This window comes from Rhinolophus sinicus, linkage group LG07 (genome assembly GCF_036562045.2).
Source record: "Rhinolophus sinicus isolate RSC01 linkage group LG07, ASM3656204v1, whole genome shotgun sequence".
NCBI lineage: Eukaryota > Metazoa > Chordata > Mammalia > Chiroptera > Rhinolophidae > Rhinolophus > Rhinolophus sinicus.
Window position 1 is genome coordinate 105,801,974 of NC_133757.1, and position 23,483 is coordinate 105,825,456.

A 23,483-nucleotide genomic window follows, 5' to 3' on the forward strand; every position below is an offset into this window, starting at 1 on the left:
AAACCATGCCAAGTATGTAAATTACAAACCCTATAGGATATATCTGCCATATGCTTATTCTTGTTTGATTAAAATATCAATATTAAAATTTCACCTTTGATGCTGAGACTCCAAGTAGTAAAGCAGCAGTTAATCATCAAAATAGAAGGTATATTCTTTATTTCAAATTGAATTCATTTTTAAATCATAAAAACAATATATAGCGATTGCAAACATATATAGAAAATACAAAGATAGTAAGAAATCACTGCAAGGACCACCAAAAGAGATAAACTATTTTTAAAGCTTTACTGTTTTTCTTTCTACCCTTTTTTCTATACTTTCTAATAATTTCATAAATTTTGCAAAATCAAAAGCATAACATGTGTATACACATTTGGCAAAAGATCTGGCAATAGATATCAACAAATAAAGCATCTATATCTTTAATCTCTTCTGTTCATTCTTCTACAAATTGATCATAAAAACCCAGAAACCCAAACAAAATTATGTATAAATGTACTAAGTCATTCATTGAAGAATATTTCTAAGAATGAAAAATTGGAACAAGCTAAGTTTTCAATAATAAGGGAAAGATTAAATATATATGGGACATCCACGTAGTGAAATGAAGGACAACTAATAAAATTGGACATTTTTTTGAAGAACTTTATGACAGGATTAAATCTTGATTCCTGTTCCTTCCATTTAACACTACATCCTGAGCATTTTTCCAGGCTATTAAATTCTCCAAAAAAATCCAATTCATAGAATTGATATTTTAGAGTTATAGAAGATTGAACAGAAGAAGATTAAAGATAAAGAATCCTTTTTTCTTGGTATCTATTGCCGAATCTTTTGTCAAATGTTCTAGCAATTTACACTCCCACCAGCAGAGGCTGGGGATATCTCAATGAGACTTTAAGAAGGTATACTCTTAAATCAACAAGTGCAAAAAACCCCCAAAAATAATGAAAGTAATCATTTAGATTTTTTAGATGCCTGTAATTAAATCTCCTAAAATATCCAAAAAGACTGGTAAGTTTATATAAAGTTACTAGAGATACAAAAAGGTAAGACTCCCTTCAAATCCTTATTTATTTGTTTGTTTATTTATTTTAAAAAGTGCTGACATACTGATCGGCAAATTATGTACTAAATCTCTCTATCATCACTTAAGAGGGCATCATCCTAAGCTATGTAGAAAGAGACTTCTAGTTACCACTCAATATCCATTCTCTCCTTCCTTATTAATGGAACCCTGGTTTTGTACCAAGCAGCAAAGAACTAAGGCAAAAACCTGTACCTCCTAGCCTCCCTTGCAGCCATTACTAATACTGTGCTGTTATCTGACCAATGACTATGGGGGAAAATCCTTAGAAGCCCTTTCAGGAAATCCCCTAAAAGCAGGGGCAGCGTGTGTGTGTGTGTGTGTGTGTGTGTGTGTGTGTGTGTGTGTGTGTAAGGGGGGATCTGCAGATGGCTAGACTTCTGGCAGCCATCTTGACATAAGAACATGGGGACAAAGATCACGCCCAGGAGAATGGAGCAAAAAGACAGAAGGAACCTGGGTCCCTGATAATCAAGGAGCCACTCTACTAAGCCTAGAGAGCCTAGTTCCAGACTTAGTTTGTGTAGCAGAAAAATAACCCCCTACTTTAACCCATTGATTCTGGTAGTTACTTACAGGTGAACCTAACCCTAACTCATAGATCTATCCCCTGCTCGAGTTATTTTACAAAAATAAGAAACAGGTGAAATTGGCAGAAATCAATTAGCTCATTTAAATACTTATTTATTCTTCTATACAATCAATATCTATTCAACATCTATGCTGGGTGAACAGAAACATCAAAATAAATAAAATGTAGCTTACAGTTTAAAAGCAGCAACTGACTGAACAGACAAATAAAACCAAGTTTGATGAGTCATGGGGCAGGGAAAGAATGGTATATGCCAGGGCAGCACATAAGAAAAAGCATTTAACCCAAACTGTTCAAAGGTAAATGGCATCAGAGAAGACTTTCCAGGTGACATGAAATTTGAGACCTGAAAATGGAGATTTCCAGGCAAATGGGCCAGGGAAGACTATTCCAGGGAGAGGGAACAGCATATGCAAAGGCCCAGAGGAAGGAGACAGAGCATGGCATATTGTAGGGAGTGCAAGTAGTTTACTATGGTTGAGGCACAGAATTGGAGTGGGGGTGAGAAGCGCACTCTTCTTGGCACTCCCTCTCTGGCCAGACTACAGTCACATTTTTTATTTTTATTCTTTTATTACAATAAGTAGAAATTAAGGACCAAAAGATGTAAAGACTAATCAACAGATATCATTTTTGTTTCCTAACCTTCAAAATGTCAGCTACCACCCAGGTATTACCAGCAGTCTTCCCGCAATCTGCCTCAGAGTGAGTCTTAAAATGTCTGAACCGTCCTGTTCCTCAGAAATGGTGGGGCTTGCTCAATAGTGAAGTAGACAATAGAGGGTTTGACCGACATTATGTGACTAATCCTGGAGGGGTGAGGCTGGTGAATGCAGACCCGTGTCATGACCAGACTTACTACTAGGAAGAATAATCCTCTGGCAATAACATAAAGAAATAGATGCCAAGAAGCCCCCAACTATAATAGTGGGGATAAGGGATGATGAAGGACTGGAATAGAACACTGGCCATGGAATGCAGAGAAGCAGAAGTCTGCTTTTGAGAGATGTAGAAAGGTGAGCTGACCAGATAAGCTGGGGGAAAGAGGGTGAAGTACAGAGTAATCTTTGGTTTCTGGTTTGGGCTACTGCGAAGGGAAGGCACCAGAGCACAGTAAGTAAGACGACAGGCTCTGGGAGTCCATCTCCACCAATTCATAGTTTTGTGACCTGGGGCAAGTTACTTACACGCCATGAGCTTCAGTTTCCACATCTGTATAACGGGAACGATAGAATCTACCTTGAAGGATTTTGTGAGGAGTTACATGAAAGTTCTTATAACAGTGCCTTATGCATAGGAAATGCTGGGTAAATGTTAGCTACGTAAAGGGTGATGGTGAAGCCATTCACCGACGCAGAGAACATGAGAGAAGGCAGACTTCAGGGGAGAAGAATGACGAGTTCAGTTCTGGATATGTTAACCTGATCTGCTATGGGACAGCCAGTCGGCAGCTGATTACATGGGGCCAAAGCTCAGAAGAGAGTTGTGACAGTGTTAGATGCTACTTTATAAAGGGTAGCGTTAGGGGGACATTTGAGCAAGGACCTGGCAGACATGAAGGAGCAGGTCCTGAGGGGAAAGCATGTAGGTGAGATGTGGGGAAAGTATGTAGGTGAGATGAGGGGAAAGCATGTAGGTGAGATGAGGGGAAAGTATGTAGGTGAGATGCGCAGAAAAGAACTTGGGCGTCCCTAGGGAACAGTAACATTCAAGGGATAGACAGATGAAAGAAGGCTGGAAAGGAGCAGCCAATAAAACAAGAGGAAAACTCACAAAAACTAATTCTAATAAGGTTGCACCATAAAAATTAAAGAAACAAACAAAAATATGAATGACAGTGAGAAGAGGGAAACATATCCTCACGCACAAGCAACAAGCTTAGAGATTAGAAATAAAGGGTAGGAACAAAAATATCTCGATAAAAAGTAGTGTTCCCTAAGAACCAGTGCTTAGTTGATTAATGATGTTTATAAATTACCTTGAAGAACCATATAATGAAATCTCTAAGTTTACAAGCATCAGAAGCCTCTTTTAGTGAGCAAACTGCCTTACCAATGAGGATAAGCCTCAGAAAAATCTCATATAATAATCTGGGTACTTAAGAAAGAATCATACTTTTTAAGAAAAGAAATCAGAATGTATTGGCTTCAGTGAAAAATATAAACTATATTTTGCATTTAAAACTCTGGACCCAAATTTTTAGCTACTGAGATCACAAAAGTCCTTTTAAATCCCGTCACTTTGGGGTTTGAAGGAAACTCAAGAGACATCCATTGGCCCAGATCATAGAGCTATTTTGAAGAGCTTGCTGAGTCATCCAAAGCAGGTAACTGAGTCATCCAAGACCTACTGAACCAGAATCTCAGTGTATGAGGCAAAGGAAAAACTTCCTGCTTTTTGAAGTTTTTGAAACAAGCTCACCAGATAATCCCTGCGCGCACCAATGTTTGAGAACCCCTAATCCATCTGACCCGGAGACCAGGGGCTAGAGAAAATGAACGACTGGAACAACAGTACACAGCTAATGAGAGTGTCCCGAGCAGTTCTCAAACTGTAACAGGCATCAGAATCACCTACAGGGCTGGTTAAATACAATTTTCTCAGAGTTTCTGACCCAAGAATTTACATTTTTCACAAGTTCCCAGGTGAGGCTGCCGCTGCTTATCTGGGGACCACACTGAGAACCTCTGGTCATGAGAGAATTTTCTCTAAAGTCATTAGACAATTTTCTCTGAGTGCATCAATTCAATGTAACCCTGTGCCCTTAAACACCAAGAAAGGCAGAGTATTCCAAGAATGATGTTGAAAATGAAATAGAAAACACGACCAAACATAAATTATATATATTTATTGTAAGCCATTCTGGTCGATTGGAAGATACATAGAGAGCTGGAAAAGATCCAACCTAAGCTAGAATGAAATTATAGGGGTGATGGAACATGTGAAGAGACAAACATGACTGAATAAATAAAAAGACTAAATTCACAAAAGAAGGTAGAGATAGACCATAATTTTAAAATCTATAAAGTTACAAAAAGATATGTGCAGGATGAAGAAATTTCAGAATGATAGAATTAGGTAGCTGGTTTGATTATTTAACTGCAAGAAGTTATTTTTAGATTTTTTTGTGGGTGTGTTATTTACTTAGAAAAATTCAGTCCCAGACCAATCTTAAGACTATATTTTTATTCAAAACCACTTTTGAAAATGGTTCCCTACTGGTTCCACACAAAGCCAGGGAAAACACAGAAAAACATTCCTCACTCACCACCCCAATTCTGCATGACTCAGACATTCCAGTATTATATGAGAATGGACAGCATTCGAATGCTGCTTAACTGACACTCTTTTCTCATGTAGACAGCTCATAACCCTGCAATACTATATTCAAATACATAATTCTCTCAACAGCTCAGAATATCTGTAATTGCCTCTATCTACCTACTATTTGTCTCACTGTTCTGAGAACACTTCCAAAATCTGTAACAGATGAATTCCACTGACAGCATCTCCACAAGACAATCAAGCACATTTTGTATCATATTGTCTTCAACCCTTTCCAAACCCATTTTCCACTTGTGGTCCTTGCTGTGTTATCTTTACTATTCACTATCATTTCCTCCAAAGAAAGTAATACACCTAAGTGTTAGATCCTTGCATTATCCTTGTTATTCCTATACCCACCTAAGCTCCCTCTAACCAACTTTGCCTGGGCTTTCCTCTTAGTTACACATATTTGCTTTTATATCACCCATCCCCACCTCCAACACCCTCCAAGTGTCCTCCCCAAAATAACCACACTTCTAATGACACCATATTTGGATTTTACCTTTTCAGAATCAATACAAATACCATTCTGTCAACACACATACTGCTTTTTAGCGCTAAGGGGCAAAAACATGTTCCAAATAACTTCTGCTACACAGATGAGTGAATGGTTCAAGCTAGTTACAGAATTTCCCTAGGTTTATTACTGGCTATTCTTTATCATGAGAATGTTGATTCTGCTTATGGCCGTGAAACTAAAGCTCCCTAAAACATTAGAGGATCTCTCATTGACTGGAGTTAACTGGGAAAAGCTCTTTAACAGGGGACACAGATTCTCTCTCTCTCTCTCTCTCTCTCTCTCTCTCTCTCTCTACTGAAGACCATAACTCAGAGTTTGCCATAATCAAATCCCAAATATAAGAAGTTATTGCCCACCAAATAACTAACATAGAACTTAAACGAAGGCTCTATGCCTACTTACAATTATTAAATCTTAGTTTCAGGTCAGCTTCAAATCCATGCAATACCCTTTAGTTTCTGAAATATCTTCTTAATTAGAAACAAGGGATGTTATAAGAATTCTTACACAGACACAACATAACCACTTATTACTGTCTGCTTTTCCTTTCCTTATCCTAACCTGTCTTTATAAGTATAAACTTCTCTTCAACAAATAGTGTTGGAAAACACTAGTATCTACATGCAAAGGAATAAAGTTAGACCCTTCTGTATTACACCATATACAAAAATTAACTCAAAATGGATTGTAGACCTAAACTTAATAGTTAAAACTATAAAACTCTTAGAGGAAAACACAGGGGGAAAGCTTCAAAATACTGGATTTGCCTATGATTTCTTGGCTAGGATACCAAAAGCATAGGCAACAAAAGTGAAAACAGATTGGACTACAGCAAAATTTAAAACTGTGCATCAAAGGACAAAATTAACACAATGAAAAGGCAAACTACAGAATCGGAGAAAATATCTGCAAATTATATATCTCATAAAGAGTTAATATCCATACTATATCAATAACTCCTACAACTCAACAACAAAAAGACTAGTGACCCAATAAAAAATGTGCAGAAAACTAGACTAGACACTTCTCAAAAGAAGACATACAAATGGCCAATAAGCATATGAAGAGGTGTTCAACATCTCTAATTATTAGAGAAATGCAAATCAAAACAACAATGAGATATAATTTCATACCCCTTAGCATGGTTACTACTGGAAAAAGAAAAAAAAACCTCAGTGTTGGCGAAGATGTGAGGAACCTGGAACTCCTATGTACTGTTGGTGGGGATGTAAAATGATGTAGCCACTGTGGAAAACAGTATGGTGGCTCTTCAAGAAATTAAAAATAGAATTACCATATGATCCAGCAACCAAAAGAGGTGAAAGCAGGAACTCAGATATGTGTACAACTTCGTAGAAAGGCATTAGTCACAATAGCCAAAAGGTGGCAGCAACCCAAACATCCGTCAATGGACAAACTAATAAACAAAATGTGATATATTTATACACACACTCTCTCACACACACACTCTCACACACACACAATGGAATATTATTCAGCCTTAAAAAGGAAGAAAGTTATAAAACACGCTACAACGTGAATGACCTGCAAGAACACTATTCTAAGTGAAATAAGCCAGTCACAAAAACACAAATACCACATGATCCCACTTACATGGGGTATCTAGAATAGTTAAATTCATAGAGACAGAAACTAGGAGAGTGGTTACCGGTCACTGTGGGGAGAGGTAAAGGAGGAGTTGTTTTTAATGTGTATAGAGATTCAGTTTTGCAAGATGAAAACATTCTGGAGATTGGTTGCATGACAATGAAAATATACTTAATACTAAACTAGACACTTAAAACAGTTAAAATGGTAAAATTTTATGTTATGGAAATGTTAACACAATTTTTAAAAGTACAAACTTAATGGAATATTTCATACCAATAAATTAAATATTTTAATAAAGAAATAAGCATCTGAAGTAATAGCCTTAAGTTATAAATCTGTTGTCACGTTTTTATTTTACACAAGGTATATTATCTCTCAATATTAACATGCACAGGATGCTGTAATACTGTAAATATACCCTTTTTTATTAGTTTCATGTGTACAATCCACTGTAATAGACATTTATCATTTATACCCCTCACAAAGTGATAACCCCATTCCCCCAATCTACTACCCCTCTGACATCGCATACAGCCATTACATTTCCACTGTCTCTATTCCTAATGCTGTACTCTACTTCTTGTAACCATATATATATAATTATAGTTGACATTCATTATTATTCAGTAGATATCTTTTAAAGTAAAACTATAATTTGTAGGATTGAAAATATCTAAAAAATAACATTTTATACACAATGTTTACATGCTGTAAAATTAATAAATTTATAGGAATGATTACCAAAGAACATTCATGGTAATGAAAATAACTTCACAGCAAAGCCTACTGCTTCATTTCACATTAATACTCCCTCCCTTTCATTTGGAATTTTCAAAGAGCTTCACAAATCTCAGGGCACTAGAAAGAAATTTTTCTTCTGTTTGAACCATAAATTACACAGCAAAACCTTCATCACTATGTTTACTGAAAAAATTCTCAACGGAATGATAAATATAATGTAGCATAGATTCCAGGGGCCTCCAATGCCTATCTACCCCAGTACTCTACCCTCAATTTGAATAAGATACCTGAAGTACAGCTTATTAGGAAATTTAAAAGCAGATATTTCATAAAATTTAGTATTTGGCATCTAGATGTCAAAAACAGATTTACCCATTTATATCCAAGGAAAAATATATGTATTTTTAATTTAGACATAGAGTTCAAAGTACAGTTTTATTCAATCACATTCTCAATTTGATCTAATAATAAGCTACTTGAGACCATAATGCTGTGTCAAAGTAGTATACTAAAAATATTGGCATTGTTTCATTCAAAGCAAAAATCAAAGAAATAACCAAGCAGCACTTTAAATAGAAAAATATGAAGGTTAGGTAGAGGTAAGACTATACGGCATTGAAGGTGTCAATCTTTGGTGGTACTTACCTGTGAGGCAGATTCCTAAATCCTGCCTCCTACCATTCAGATACTAACACACTAGATGGAGGCCTAGGAATTTGAATTTTTCATGTGCATTTTAAACAAGCCCTCTAACAACACTTTGAGGAATAAATGCAAAACACACCACCAGTAAGACAGTAATTACAAAGCCTTGGAGGCAAATCATATAAGTAAGTTTATAGCTCATCTTATCTACCGTGATTAATACAGAAAGCCTTTCTACACTACCGACAGATTGATCGATCGATTGATTTTAATAAGCAGGAATACCAACATTTACATAGTCAAATAAATACTATTTGCTTCTCTGTAAGCTAGGGAGCCTACTCACTTATTTTAACAATACCACCGTTGTTTAAAACTTAGAGTCACTTCTTAGAATTAACTTTCAATACAGCATGTGAGCCTTCAAACACATCTACAAATTACAAAAGGAAAAACTGGTTTCATTACATTTTTGTTCCTTCCGGTTTTTTAAATCAATATTAGAGTTCCCCAGATTCATCACCCTGGTTCTAAACAAGTTCAGACCACTTCCCAAATATACCCTCACAGGAAATAGGATGTTGAAAGGATTGTATCAGAGGATCAAGATGCAGAAAAAATGTTTACTGTTTTGAGTGGAGGTAGAGTCTGTAGCCTCTCGGAAAGATGGTTTTGAACACGATAATGTTCACTGGAATATGTAAGTTCAACTAGGCTTTTCTAAAAAGTATATTACTCAACATTACTGAACACATACCAATAGTGATAAGAAAAGAAGACATTACCTATGATTGCACTCTTTAATGGCCTCGCACTGGGTTGTTTCTGCTCACTTCACTTGATCAGAGGGGCAGAAAAAATTTCTCCAACACTTGGCACGGCTGGAAACTCCAAGAAGATTTTCAAAATCTATAGAAAGAAATAAAAATGTCACATAATCGTTAATAAACTGCAAAACCCAATCTAAGTTTCACTTGTTTGTTCCTCCTCCCCTGAACCACTATTTGTTGTGCACTGAATGGGTAATTCTCAGATTGCAGTTACATTTATCATTAAAACAAAAAAATTTTAAGCAAAACGTAAATCGGTATTTAGAAATCTGAATGCTAGCGAAAAACAAGACTTATGCTGGGTTGCAGAAAGTAGAGAAGTAGGATTCTTCTATCCTCTAAGAGATACTAAGTAATTCTATGCTTCTTTTATAAGAGAAAAAAAAAGTGGGAAACTATATAAATCCATATCTATGCATCAGCAGCATCATATTAAGCTAATGACAACAAAATATAAAATAGCAAAGAGAGGACTATAACTTTCATAAACAGTTTTTTTTAGTATGCAATACTCCCAAAATATTCCCAAGTACCTTCGACCTATCTAGACATCGACAGGTGAAAGTTCAGTTTTTTTGCCATCCCATGGGCAGAATTTACTTAGGTCTTAGACACACATCTCATATCATCAGGCCTAACTGGGAAGACAAGTTTCACAGCACAAACACATAGCTTAATCCCTAGTGTACAACCAGAAAAATATGAGTTTGAAAAAGGCTGGGAAAAATTATCCTACCTGAGAGAAAAACAGAGAATGACACCTAGAGGTGTCCAGGACAATACAGCAAAAAGACTAACCCCAAACACTTAGATACAAAAAGCTGAAGCTAACGCAAATGCTAAATAGAACCACAAAAAGCCAATATTCAATGTCAAAATAGGAAGCTAGAGAAAATTTCCAAGAAAGAAGATTTAAAAAAAATAAGTACTATACTTATATTTAAAGCACAGAAATCATTTCAATGTCCAACAATTGGGGAAATGTTAAATAAATTTGATATGACATAATTAACCACAATTCTGTCAGCTGTCAAAAATGTTATGTTTATAATAAAATGGGGAAATGGCAATTATCATGTAAAAAAGAAAGAAAAGACAGGGTACACATTGTAATTACATATAATCATAACTGCTCATACCAAAGCCAGAAGCAAGATGCAACTTGCTCTGATATAGATACAAGTATTAGGTAAATTAGTATCTCCCCCTCTTTAGATGGGTTAAGGTCAGCAATTCAAATCAGAATGTAGTACAACAAAATGTCTTTTCGAAATCTCTGTATCTTTTTCCCAACCCCCAAAGGATAAGACACTTACTAATGTAATAATTTTTCTGCAACAGTCTATTAAAAGATGGTTCCCTAAAAAGTTACTGTAAGAGCTTTTGAGTGTGTGTTTTTGACCTATAAATGCCTTAAAAGGCTTAGAATGCAGTACCTTTTCCTATAGCAAATGTTTCATGAACAGAAAAAAATGGGGAGGGGGGTACAACGTGATCTAAACCTTCCAAACTAGTGGTAGTGACCAGGCACAAGAAGAGTGAGTATATAGGGCATGAAAACTAAAGGATAACATTTCACACACAAATAAACAAATGCTTCATATTAAACTTGCCTCAGTCCCTTCAAATCTGCCTTCCTCACTCTAATCAATTAACCACTTATTAAGGACCTGGGACCTTGAGGTATATAATTCATAATCAAATCTCTGGGCATTTCATTGCATGAGGTTTTGCAAGTAACAGAATTCTACTTCTTCCATAATCCCACATGAACAGTTTTATCATCATATACTGGAGAGATACAGGCTCTTCTACTAACTCTTAAGAATTACGGATTGCTTCCAGATGCTTTTCAGGCTATTTCAAGTCTTTCTTCATTCTGCGACTCTTGAATTATGAAAGGGCATCTCTAATTCATGAGAAACAGCTCTCCCATCTTAGCATCCATTATCATATATCCTTCCCTTACACTCACCATTTTGAGGTACCGCCACACGTATGCTTTTACTTAGGTAATAAGGCATCGCTGTGTATCACTAAAGGCTTTCCTGGGAATGACTCATATTTTACCCTCATGATCCTGTCAGCAGCAACGCTTGGCAACTTCAAAGGGAGCCAAGTCCTTTGACAGTAATGCCCAGAATCACATCGAAAGCAAGGTTAAACGGAACTCACGTCAATTGAAAGGACTCTTAAAATTTACTGAGTCTTGATAATTCTCTTGGATGTCATCTCATTTAAAAACAAAATATGTCTCCTGCTAAAAAGGGGGGAAGGTGGCACTTAACCATTCAGTCACACTCAAAATCTCTCTCCAGGCAAGTTCTTTCCTTCTAACAAACATTCTACCTCTGCATAATAAAATCATACCCAGGCTCACAATCCCTCCATGTAATAGCTACCTCACATGCTTAATTTCAAAAGAGGGACAGAATTTAACGCTCATTTCCAGATGGCATAAATTCAATGAATTTCAACCTCTATTGCACTGAGTTCAGAAATCAGCTAATAGGCAGGGAGTTCACAAAAGGCACAACAAAACCACCAAATGAACACGTGGGATGGGGAGATAATTAATATCCACAACATGGGTCTCTCCCCGTATCAGTAAAATAAATGCAGGAGGGATGGATTTATCCATAGCACTGTAGTAATTGGCCTGTGTTATAATCAAGTGCTTTCCTATAGGATAATTAACAAATCAATCAATGAAGACAGAAGTCTCAAACAATTCAGCAACTTTTCAAATACATGGAGTTGACTACGAGCTAATTATTGAATAATTTCACTTCCCAAAAGAATGGGACTGAGACACAAAGTTATATAGTCACATGTGGAAACTTAAAGAGTGAAACAAAATATTCAACATAGCCCACAATCATCACTGATCCCATTAAGCATATTTATAGTAACTCTGAGTCTTAAAATGGATGGACCTAAATCCAATCCCTGAATTTTACAGATGACAAAATTGAAGCAGAGGGAGGCTAAGTGACCTTTTCTAAGTTAAGCAGCGGAGAAATGGTGAAGACAGGGGTAGAATCCTTATCTTGTAACCCACAGGAATGCTCTCCTCCACGTTAAGCGCACAATTCCTCAACTACCCAGAAACCTGTGTCATCTGGATGACTTTGGGAGGGTCTCAACCACGAAACAAATTAGCGAGTTATGGAATATCACAGAGAAGGAAATGCAGGCACGGAGAGAGAATACAGGTAATCTTAGAAATGAATCAAAAGTACTGATTTATTGAAAGGAATAATGCAGGTAAACAAAAGCAAAATCCAAGCAGAAACATGATGTTTTCCAACGTGACAACTACTTGTAAAATGTTTCTTAAGAAAGAAAAGTAGTAGTTATTGTTATTGAAGGTTCTGTATTCAAATAAATTTGGAAAATGCTAAATTCTAAATATCCCCTTGAATATTCACAAAGTGTATTCTGTGTGTTAAGGCGCTACGACGGCCTGTAGGAAAGAAACCTGACCTGCTTAGTTTTGTATAATTCTACATCTTCCAATCTTAACACCTTTGATGTACAGAGTTTGCGCAGACATCTTCCAAGAAACATTTGCTACTATATTTTGAGGTGGGTCTTTTTTTTTAATCAATAATCAATATTGAGTTTTATCAGACGCCTTTTCTATAAAAATGATCATATGATTTTTTCCACTTATATTTAATAAGATGATGAATGTCATTAATCAAGTTTCTACTACTGAACCCTTCTTGCGTACCTAAAATAATCCTCCCTTGTTATGCTTTATCATTCTTTTAATGTGTGCAAAGTACATCTTAAATGTGTTATCTCACTTAATTGACGAAGCAACCCCACAAAGTGGGGAATCTTACGAATACTAACGCACAAGTGTGTGCTCCCGCTCTCCTCACTGCTCCTCAAACACACCTCGCTAGCTCTCACCCCAGGGGCTCCAGGGGCTGTGCCTGCCAGACTTGCTGCTGCCTGAGACCCTCTATCCCCAGATATCCTCCTAGGTCATTCCTCTCTCCATTTATGTCTCTGCTGACACGTCACTTCAAACAGAGTCCACATAAAACAGAAAGAAACACTGCCTTCCAATCTTGTCGCTCTACCCCTGACCCTGTTTGATTTTCGTTTGTAGCAACTGTCCCCATGTAACATGTATTTAACTTCTGTTCATTTCTATTCCATTGCCCCCAGTAGATTGGGAGCAGGGGTTTTGTCTGCTTTGCTCATTGCTCACTTCCCAGCACCAAGAATATGAGTAGGCCTCGCACATTCCTAATATTTGTTCAATGAATGAATAAATGAATGAATACCCACTTTGCAGAAAAGAAAACTGAAGCTTACGGAGATTACGTAACTAAAAACACACAGTGGCAGAGCCGAAAATGAAACCTATGTCTAACTTTGAACTCTCTACCCTTACCCATTAAAACAAATGGCAGGTGATTTTAGGCCATATAAAAATGCTCATATAATCTTACGAATACTAACGCACAAGTGAGTGACACCACTGAAAATGAGAGGAAACTGTAGATGGTCCCTGTACAAGGTAAGCAAAAGAATTGGAAGATGGCCTCCAAAGAATTGCTTGGAAATAACGAACATTATAGTCAGGCAGCTCGGCTCTCAATGCCCAAGAGCCTCAGAGCAAGCATCAGGAAGCTCTGACCTTCATCCATATGTGTCCTTGGATATCCAGAGGATAAAACTGGATGTTTCCGGGCCGAATGGCCATTAAACAGGTGTTTACTACAAAGGCTGGCAGCACAGTACGGAGGGCACTCCCCGGAGATTAGCCAGAGTATGGTTAGCCATTAGCCGGTACAGACACCAATGGCCTGGCTGAGAAAAAGCATTTGTTCTTTCTCGGGTTTTTTGGGTTTCAAACGGTAACTTAGAAATTCTTCATGCTCTTTCCCTCTTCTATCAGTGAGGCACTTTCTTGAACCAACTTTAGGCTAAAAACAAAATTTCACAAATCTCCATTTCTGACATTAAACAGTATCTTTGATTTTTTTTTTCCCCCAGAATTCAATCAAACCCTTTAGAACTGTGGGGCTGGGCTGATCCGATACTGCAACGTGTCACATTTAATTCCATCAACGTAAAGCATAATGAGCAAAGACTGAGCTAGTGAGGCATGACTAAACATTTTGAACCTATGAATTTAAAAAGCAAGTCTCATTTATGCTATTTCTAAATAGCAAATAAAATCATTTTCCAACATTTCGCTATCCAATTACAGTAATTTTTCCACCAACACACACTTGAGGAATGCTACAAAAGGCCTTTTCTAACAGTGTGTTCTATTGTTGCTCAGAACCTTCTAAATATTTCTCTAGTTGGCTTCTACTCAAAGGTAAATAGAAGGCAGTAAAATTTACGGAAAATGTATTCGACTGCTTAAAATACATCAACCAAAAGAAAAAAAGATTTTAGAGCTATATGAGTTGTGAAACTCTCTCTTTCACTTACTCTACAGTTTCAATGATAGGCAACAAAACTGACAGACTGGTCAAGTTCCAAATCACCTACTATAAAGAGGCCAGCTCTTCCATCTTAAATTCTCCCCTTGGTCAAGGCCAGAGTAAATACCTGTCCTTCACATATTTACACAACGTCACTTTGTAGGCCTCAAATACGAGCTTTCATACCCGGTAGGAAGCAAATTCCAGCACACTGAACAAATTTCTGCTCTCTTAAACCCATCTGTTGATTGTTCCCTTGCCTTCCTCGGCTGTCAAGATAGTGAAAGGAGGAAAAGGACCTTTCTGTAAAACTATAAAGTGTAACCAGATCCTTTGCCCTTTAACCGATTCACACGGAAAAAGGTAAAATAAAAGTCCTGTTACGGTTTAAAATTTAGCTATGAAAATTATTTGACCAACATGTTGCAAGATTTTAATAAGATTAGTAAAGTGAAGTCAATTGAAGTCGATTTTTACATTTCATAAGCCCCAAACGAGACATTAAAGAAGAATTTTTAAAAGTAACATTTAAAAGCTACTTTATAAAATTAATGGAAAAAAATGACAATTGTGCCAGTTCAGAAATGCCTTAAAATAGGGAAGAACCTAAAAAGCATTAACTATAAAAAAGGAGACTAGCATTAACTATTTAAAAAGGAGTCTTAAAATTAAAAAAAATAAAACCAGATTTGCATTGAAAGAATCACCTTAATAAAAAATCAACTTAATACAAGAAAATAATTTATTCACTTTACATAATATTGTTTCATTTTACTTAGTCCTTCCCTCAAAGAATTCTAGAGATCTTTATAAATATTGTCCACTTAATCCTTCATTTGCCAGTAAAAAAGGAAAAGGCATTGCTATTATCATTTGCAAACACACGAGAGCTTTTAATAACAAAAAAAGAAGAGAAAGTTTCAGGAAATTTCAAAGCAAAGCAGACGAAGTACTCTCTTTTTTAGGGTTGGGGTTTTGGAGGAGAAAGGGGTGAGACATACAATAAGAACAGAAATACATATCTGTATTCTAATACAGGATTGGCTTACATAAGCAAACAGGTCTGAAGTTTGCTGGCCAACAATTTTGCCACAAACTTGTAGGAAAAATAAGTTTGGCAGAATCCAGGTTTACACTTCAACATTCGAAAAGAATTTTTCTACCAACTTTCATATCAAGCACATGTTTTATAATTCTAACAGACTGATATTGGGCATTACCACTTATATTTCATCTGAATCTTAGGAGTGAGAAATTTTCAGAAACATGAAGTAGCTGACAGAATTCTAACTCTCGTGTGAAATCCCTAACAGAAAACATGAAGACAACGAAGTAAGACAAGTCGCTATAAAAAAAAACAGAGCAAGAGGAAAAGATTCCACTATTTTCAGAGTCAGGCTCAAAAAGGAAAGTGCAGCAAACATCCTCTGCAGTTACAGGGCACTTTGTACACGTCTCCATTACTATGTCTTTACGTTTTTATCCCTGTAGGAGGTTGCACTCTCCTTGAAGGGAAGGACCTGGCTTTATATCATCCTAGCCTAACAGCCCTTAATTCAAATACTTCAATCAAGTGTTCAGGCAATAAACATTTCTTAAATTCTCTTGACCAAAAATATTCCTGGCATTTGTGTTACGTAAATTTTATCTCCATTAGAAAGACACCAAAAAGAATCATCATGGCCTGAACACACATTAAAAGCCACTGTCACCTCAGGGGCTGTGTGGCTGCCTGACCATGGCGCTATACACTTGAGGCTGAAGTAGAATAGTATTGAATGTCAACTCTAAATATATTCAGAGGGTGCCCAAAAAATGTATACGCTTTTTTTTTGTAAGCATATTTTAGTAAAAGAAAAAACTGTATTAAAATTGTAATACTCAATATATACTGATAACAAAAGATGAATACAAGTCACATCTGACTTCTGCAATTACAAGAGATGCTCAAAGTGGTTACCATCAGCGTCCAGACACTTCTGATTATGGCGAAACTACTGCTTGAGCATAGATAACATCTCTTAAAATGTGTGTACATTTTTTTTTGGCACCTCTGGTGTGTGTGTGTGTGTGTGTGTGTGTGTGTGGTCACAGGATGTGAAGTACAGCATAGGGAATATAGTCAATGGTACTGCAACAGCTATATAGGATGTCAGAGGGGTAGCAGATGGGGGGTTTATCACTTTGTTAGGGGTGTAAATGTCTAACTATTATGTTGCTTTGTACACCTGAAACTAAGAAAAAAAAAGCCACTGACAGGGAAAGGGTGTTTTTTTAACTATTAAGGCAAAGCTATTAATGTTTTGAAGTCAGAACCTAAGTCACTGGACTCCAACGTAAGGGTAACACGTTTTAGAGTAAACAACAAGTATAACAATCACACAGGTATTTCCTAATGCTACATATGTCCAGACTACTCAACTATCCAGATAGGTGAATACACAACCTCAAAACACCTATCAAGTTATACATGGTTTCTGGGTCAGTTGATTAGCATGCTGTTAAAATTGATTTGCCTTCTTTATTTAGGTGCAAACATTCTGTAATACGAGGTTCCACCATAGGAAGCACATATTCAGAGTGGTGTTCTTTTTTCTTACGACAATAAAAAAATGCACTAAGTATTTAAGGGGGAAAAAAATACACTAAAGGTTAAAAAGAAAAAAAATGATGCCAGGAATGACCTGGACTTAAAAGAAAACCTTCAGGGAGATGCAGAGGCCCGCTTTGCTTCAGGCTTCTTCTCAGCCTCAAGTATTTGAATCCATTCTGCATCTTCCAAGGAGTGTAAAGCCCACCACCATGGTCTAGGGGATGGATTGGAACATCAGTCCTGGCGCTCCCGAAGCACCAGCGCCCCTCCCCCTCCCAGATGTCCTCCACACCTGTACCCGTTGTGTCCCCTGAGATAGATGCAACAAAACACATCTCATTCAGGTAAAAATGTGATCTTTGGCTTCGTGCTCGGACTTTGAAAGGTCACCTCCACACCAGCCAGCATTTGAGGTCATTAGTTCACATGATACCCACTGCTTGTGCCCACAAATTAAAATCTTGGAGCAAAAATGCAATGTGGCCACAGGCCAAAGAAAGAAAACAGAAACTTCTGTGGACGGATGCAGAGGGCAAAGGTATTATTATTAATTACCTAGTCTGAACTCCTAACACTAACACCAATGGCTTAAAGAATACAGAGCCTTCACACGACCCATCAGGTTTCACTAGACAGACTGTAAGAAGGCAGGGCAGGAATCCTCTCATCTAGCCTCATTACTGCTCAACAAGTCACAGGTGTACAAACCCTAACAATTCATACAGGTATTTTATGTTTCCCCCCAAAACGTCTAAATGACATCAATATGCATATTCCTAATAGAAATATGGCGTCTTTTGCTCAAATTTATTACAATCAAACCTCTGCCTTATTAACAGAAAGAACCACCATTCCACTTGCAAATGGGTTTTCTACCCACCCAGTGCCAGGAAACTGAAATAAATGACTGACATCTTGATGTCCTCTTCAGTGACCCCACTGCAGTAAGAGCGATTCAGGTCAGAAGACTATCAGAAGCTTTGTAAGCACGACTATGCCTTTTAGAAAATGTTCTGTCCCCTACCTCTCAAAACAGACACCTTTTAGGTGCCAGCCTGCCTGAACACACACAATCTCATTGCTGACTGAATCCTAGACACGATGCATTTGCAAAATAAAAGTAAATTAAATACCCACATATACAGCTTTCTTTTCTACACTATTAGACAAAAAGCACAAGTAGAATAAGTGAGTCACTGATCTCTGGCTTGAACACAAATGGAATTACCCTACCGCACATCCTTTAAAAATGCAAAGCACTATCTCAAGTTCATTTGTCACTTGTAGAAATCGCTGTGCTTTTATGATGAGAATTCATTTATGAGAAGCTCTTAGCACAGTTTTCCCCTTAACCTTCTCAATTTATCTTACATTTGCTACTCTTCCACAACAAACTTTTATGCGCAATTTTAAGGCTGTGTAATGTAAGTTACAAGGGCACTCATCTTTGAAACCCACAGAATGATCTAATGAAAAGGAGGTGATGTTTCCAGCTGCCAACGACTTGCCCTCTCCTGACCCAACATGCTAAAAAATAGGATTGGGTTTTCTATGATCCTTGCAGAGGAGAAAAGAGAGGCTGGAGCCAGCTATCACTTGACTCTGAAGAGGAGAGGTTATACATCTATAAAAATGTGTTTAAAAATCGCTAAAATAAGGAATAGCGAAAAAGATACCCATAAATTTAACATGATACATTTCCTTTAGAGAGAGAATTATGATTTTTGGTCAGTTAAACAACTGGTATTTTATCCACAATAAACTTTTAAGACTTCTCTAGGCATCATCCAAGTGTGTTTGGAAGTAACCAGAACATAAAACTAGTGGGAGTTGCCCAGTGCTTTCAGGTGATGAGCAAGCCTGATGGTACTGTTTCATGCGTTTTCTCAGCCTCAGTGCCATCAACTATAAATAGGAATAATATCCTCCTGCGCTATATACTTTACAGGATCGAATTCTTAAAAGATACTATACCTGAAACTCCTGGATAAACACAAGTATTCATCTTCCCCTCCCGCCGCCCCGACACACACACCAGAAATAGAAAGGCATGACTGCACAAGTGAAAAGAATCAGTCTTACTCTATTGGATGTACACAGTAACACTTGAGACCACAAGGCAGGCTCAAATATGATTGCCAATCCCCCTGGAAGCTCTTCTATCTCAAATGGCTACAAATCGTGTGAAGATGTATTAAAAACTATTATCCAAAAGCAGCTAAAGCAATAATAAATCAGGTTTTTCCTGGAGGAGGGGGACCGGTACATACCATAGATCCTTTCCTGAATCTGATAAAAACTATGGGCACTCTACCCACAAAATACCATATCCATACATATAAGCAGAGCTTGTTTTTCTGACATCAAGGGTGGTTCTTGGATCTTCCATTAAGAATCCCTAGCTACAGGCTGCTGAGTGACGACCCAGTGAGTCAGAAAGACACAAAAGGAAAAGAAAACTGGTCTGTGATGTTAACGTGGATACGGTGATCGTGTTCACACAAATGCCACATTCAGGAAATCCTCCCTCACACACTCACTGGGGACATGAAGCTTGAAACGATTTGCAATTTAGAGTTACCTCAGCAGTATTCAGACAAATGAGGCCCTGGTGGGTCAAGCAGAAAATCATTTCCTTTCATAAAACAATGAGGCTTCCAACTAACATCTAATAGTAGTATTCATACAAATGTAGTGGCTGCTTTAGAATCTCCACAGAAAAGGGACCAAGGGGTGGTAATCTAATTGGAAGCCAGAGCCAGGGTATTTAGATACAGTGGCTTAGGATTTCACCTACGGTTGAGAAAACATCAGACTTCCATAGCATGGCAAGAAGAGTGCTATAGGGAAGGGCGTGGGGAGGAAGCGGCCAACCCTTGGCACCATCTCTGTGTTCCCCAACAAGTGTTCTCAAACCTGAATGTGCAGCAGAATCACCCAGAAGGCTTGTTAAATGCCAACTGCTGGGCTCCACCCTCAAAGTTTCTGATTCAGCAGGTCTGGGGTAGAGGCTGAGAACTGGCATTCTAACAAGTTTTAGGGGGTGTTGCTGCTGCTGCTGCTGGTCCAATGGTCCGAGGACCACACTTGGAGAATCACGATCGTATAGATTCGAGCCTGTCCCACATAGGCCATCCTAACTTCTTACGCACATTCATAGTCTCACTCCGATGCCACGCTCATCCTCAAGTTAACAAACCAGTACCACTCTGTCCCTCACGTCGGCTTCTTACCTGTGGTACCAGCGGGGCACGCTGGTTGGGCTGCCCAGTCACAACACACAGTAAGCTTCTGGGTGACCACTGAGTGTCTGCGGGGGATTTACACACAGAAATGCAGAGGAAGAAGTCGCAGCAGTTCTGTTTTAAAGTTTTACCCTCAGGAAGCCATGCACAGCAAATTGGAGCTAGGAGGGTTTACTTAAAGACTTAGGCAAACATGCATGACTCCAGAGCTTTGGTTTCCAAATTGAGCCCCACAGAGCTCCAGATGTTACATCCTGATACCTCAAGGGTGGGGTGGGCAGGGAGAAGAGAAACGACAGAGCCTTTTGGCCTCCCGTTTCAGTTCCTCCCTGAACTGGAAGTTCAGCTTTTCTCCGAGTACATATTGGTATAAATTATATTTATTAATGTTTCCATTGTCCCTTTGAGGGAAAGACAGTTTAGAGAACACTGGATCTGATTACCTGTAAGAGTTCCTCCATTTCCATGATGCCATTATGTACAACAATCAAGGGTTGAGTGACACACTGAAAAATGTTAAAAATCAGACTGGCCCAGGAGGCTGACAAAACACCAAAAATAGCGTCAGAATGAGGGGTTAGCTGTCAGATCACATTTGTGTCTAGTATGGAGGCCTGGGTGTCATACACAGGAGCTTCCAGACTCACTGAGGACAACAACTGAACTTCTGTAAATCAAATATAAAAAACAGAGACCCCAGTGGTAATTACCTTTAAACTTGCCCTGTCGAGCAGACACGTTGCAGAAACCACGGTCTTTTCAGTTAAGTGCCACAGTGATACCGCGAGATACAGAACAAGATGCCATATGCTCAGGATTATAAACAAGGCCACCTACGAAACTGGTAAACCTTATCTTTGTGACACACATTTGTAAGCTGCCAGCAAGTTATGCATTAAGTCCATAACTGGACCACCGCTAAAAAGACAGAACAGAGCTGGAGGGGAGGGAGGAAATGGTATTTTGGGGGAGATGAATAGCATATCTTTTATTATGCTTTAACTTATAAGTCACCCATACTTCCAGTATTCAAAACCATCTTTGAGGAGCAAATGAGGAAATGGAACCTTCTAAGTGCGGGCGGTCATCCACGCCTGGGATGCTAAAACTGCCTGCAAAGACTACGAGTTCTATCAGGGAATGGATATGGGTTTGGCATTTAAAAAAACAAACAAACAAAAAAGGTAGTAAGAGCATCTTCAAAGCCACCAGGATCTCTCACACACACCATCATCCTACTTTCAACCAATCCCCATGACTACCTTCTTTGGCCAGGGCAGCACCTAGAGGTAGGAGGAAAAGATGGTCGCAATAAGTCAGGACCTTGCCATCCATTTATTTCCCACAGACGATCTGCAACACCACTCTGCAAGACCTGTCTTTCCCAAACCAAAGCTGCCAGAATGTATCTGCTCCTGTCTGTTCTAGGAACCATGAGGGTGGAGAGGGTATGAGGCTGACCTGTTATGTAGGCATTATTTCAATCAACAAAAATGTTTTCTGAGCTCTTTTGGCAACAATGAGTCTCAAATCTAAAAAAGGAGCTAACTACCCTCCGCCAACCAGCACTGTAACATCATACCTAATGGCACAGGGAACTGGGTCAGAGTCCAAAGTCAAACTCAAGGCAGCAATTACAAACAGTTAAAACTATCCTTGACAATTCCCTGAAATTCCTCATAAAATACAATACTATGCTGCCTCTCACTAAGTCCAGGATAACCAGCTTTTCCAGCCCTTTGGAAAAGACTATTAACTCTTCATGTAAACACCAAATAAAGTACTTGGCTTGCACTGCATGGGCCATGCAGTTTTAAACCCAAACGCTCACACTCTGGGAGGAAACAAAATCTCTCTACGAACTACAGGCTCGTATCCCCCATCTCATGTTCACTCTTAATACTAGGCTCGCCGTATTTCAATTACTTGTTGTCCTTTTTATTTTCTTCTTCTGGCTAAGCGCAGGAGTTTGATTCCAATGAGTAAGATATGCATACATCCACTTCGCTGTAATATCAAAATCTTCTTATTTACCCAAAGACATGTCTAAGATGCTACCCTTTCTTTGAGTCAACAAACTGAATCCTTGTTTTGAACGCAAACATATAACAGAGAAGTGGTTATATATAAACCCCACACAAGAGAATAAATGTTTTTACTAAATTAGCTCCAGTTATTTGGAGAAACTAAAGACACCAGAGAGTGAACAGGTAAGTTTTGGTAGGTGGAAAGAAAATCAAGAAAGATCCAGAACATGAGGTCCATCCCCATCAAATTGGGTCTTGTCAGGGAACAATGTGAACCCCTGGTGCACCCCGGGAAGGAGACCAGAGGAAGCAAGAGAGGGATTTTAAAGACACAGATCCAAAGTTCTTCCTGGTCAGTCCTAGTCTCATACATTACGAAGTAAATCCCATTCCCAAAGTCCTTCAGGTAGGGGATGAGTCCAGAAAAAGCGATGGGCCTGCTAGGCCTCTCTGATTACCCATCAGTTACATAGTCCCAACTGCTATGGTCTCCACCCGCTTCAAGGTCACACAAAACTGCTGAGGCTCCAAACACATCCCTGGGCTAATAGATCCCCACATTTTTTTCCATGTCTCTACCCTCACAGAATCATGAGGGCCCTGCCCACCACCCCTCAGCCTGCTAGGTACCTGAACAAAGGGAGCCTGGCCATATGCTGGGAAACCTGGCCTCTCCTAGTGCCAGAGGTACAGGCGTACATTATTTTAATCAACACAAACATTTTCACAGGAAACGAAGAACTCTCTTACTGCCTCTTACTGCCTCTTCCTGAATGTCTCTTCACCTCACCTCTTTTGCAGCCTTT

General features: G+C 38.3%; 1 protein-coding gene across 7 annotated transcripts in view; it reads right to left on the minus strand.

The window, feature by feature from the left end:
• FHIP1A (FHF complex subunit HOOK interacting protein 1A) overlaps positions 1–23,483 on the minus strand; it is a 199,639-nt gene that overhangs the window by 141,127 nt on the left and 35,029 nt on the right. For 6 of the 7 annotated variants that reach the window (XM_074338445.1, XM_019722794.2, XM_074338440.1 and 3 more), the window contains exon 2: positions 9,312–9,435. The gene's annotated coding sequence lies outside the window, so the exon portion shown is untranslated. Of the gene's footprint in view, positions 1–9,311; positions 9,436–20,638; positions 20,660–23,483 lie in introns of those variants that run through there. The other variant, XM_074338444.1, reaches the window with a different exon arrangement.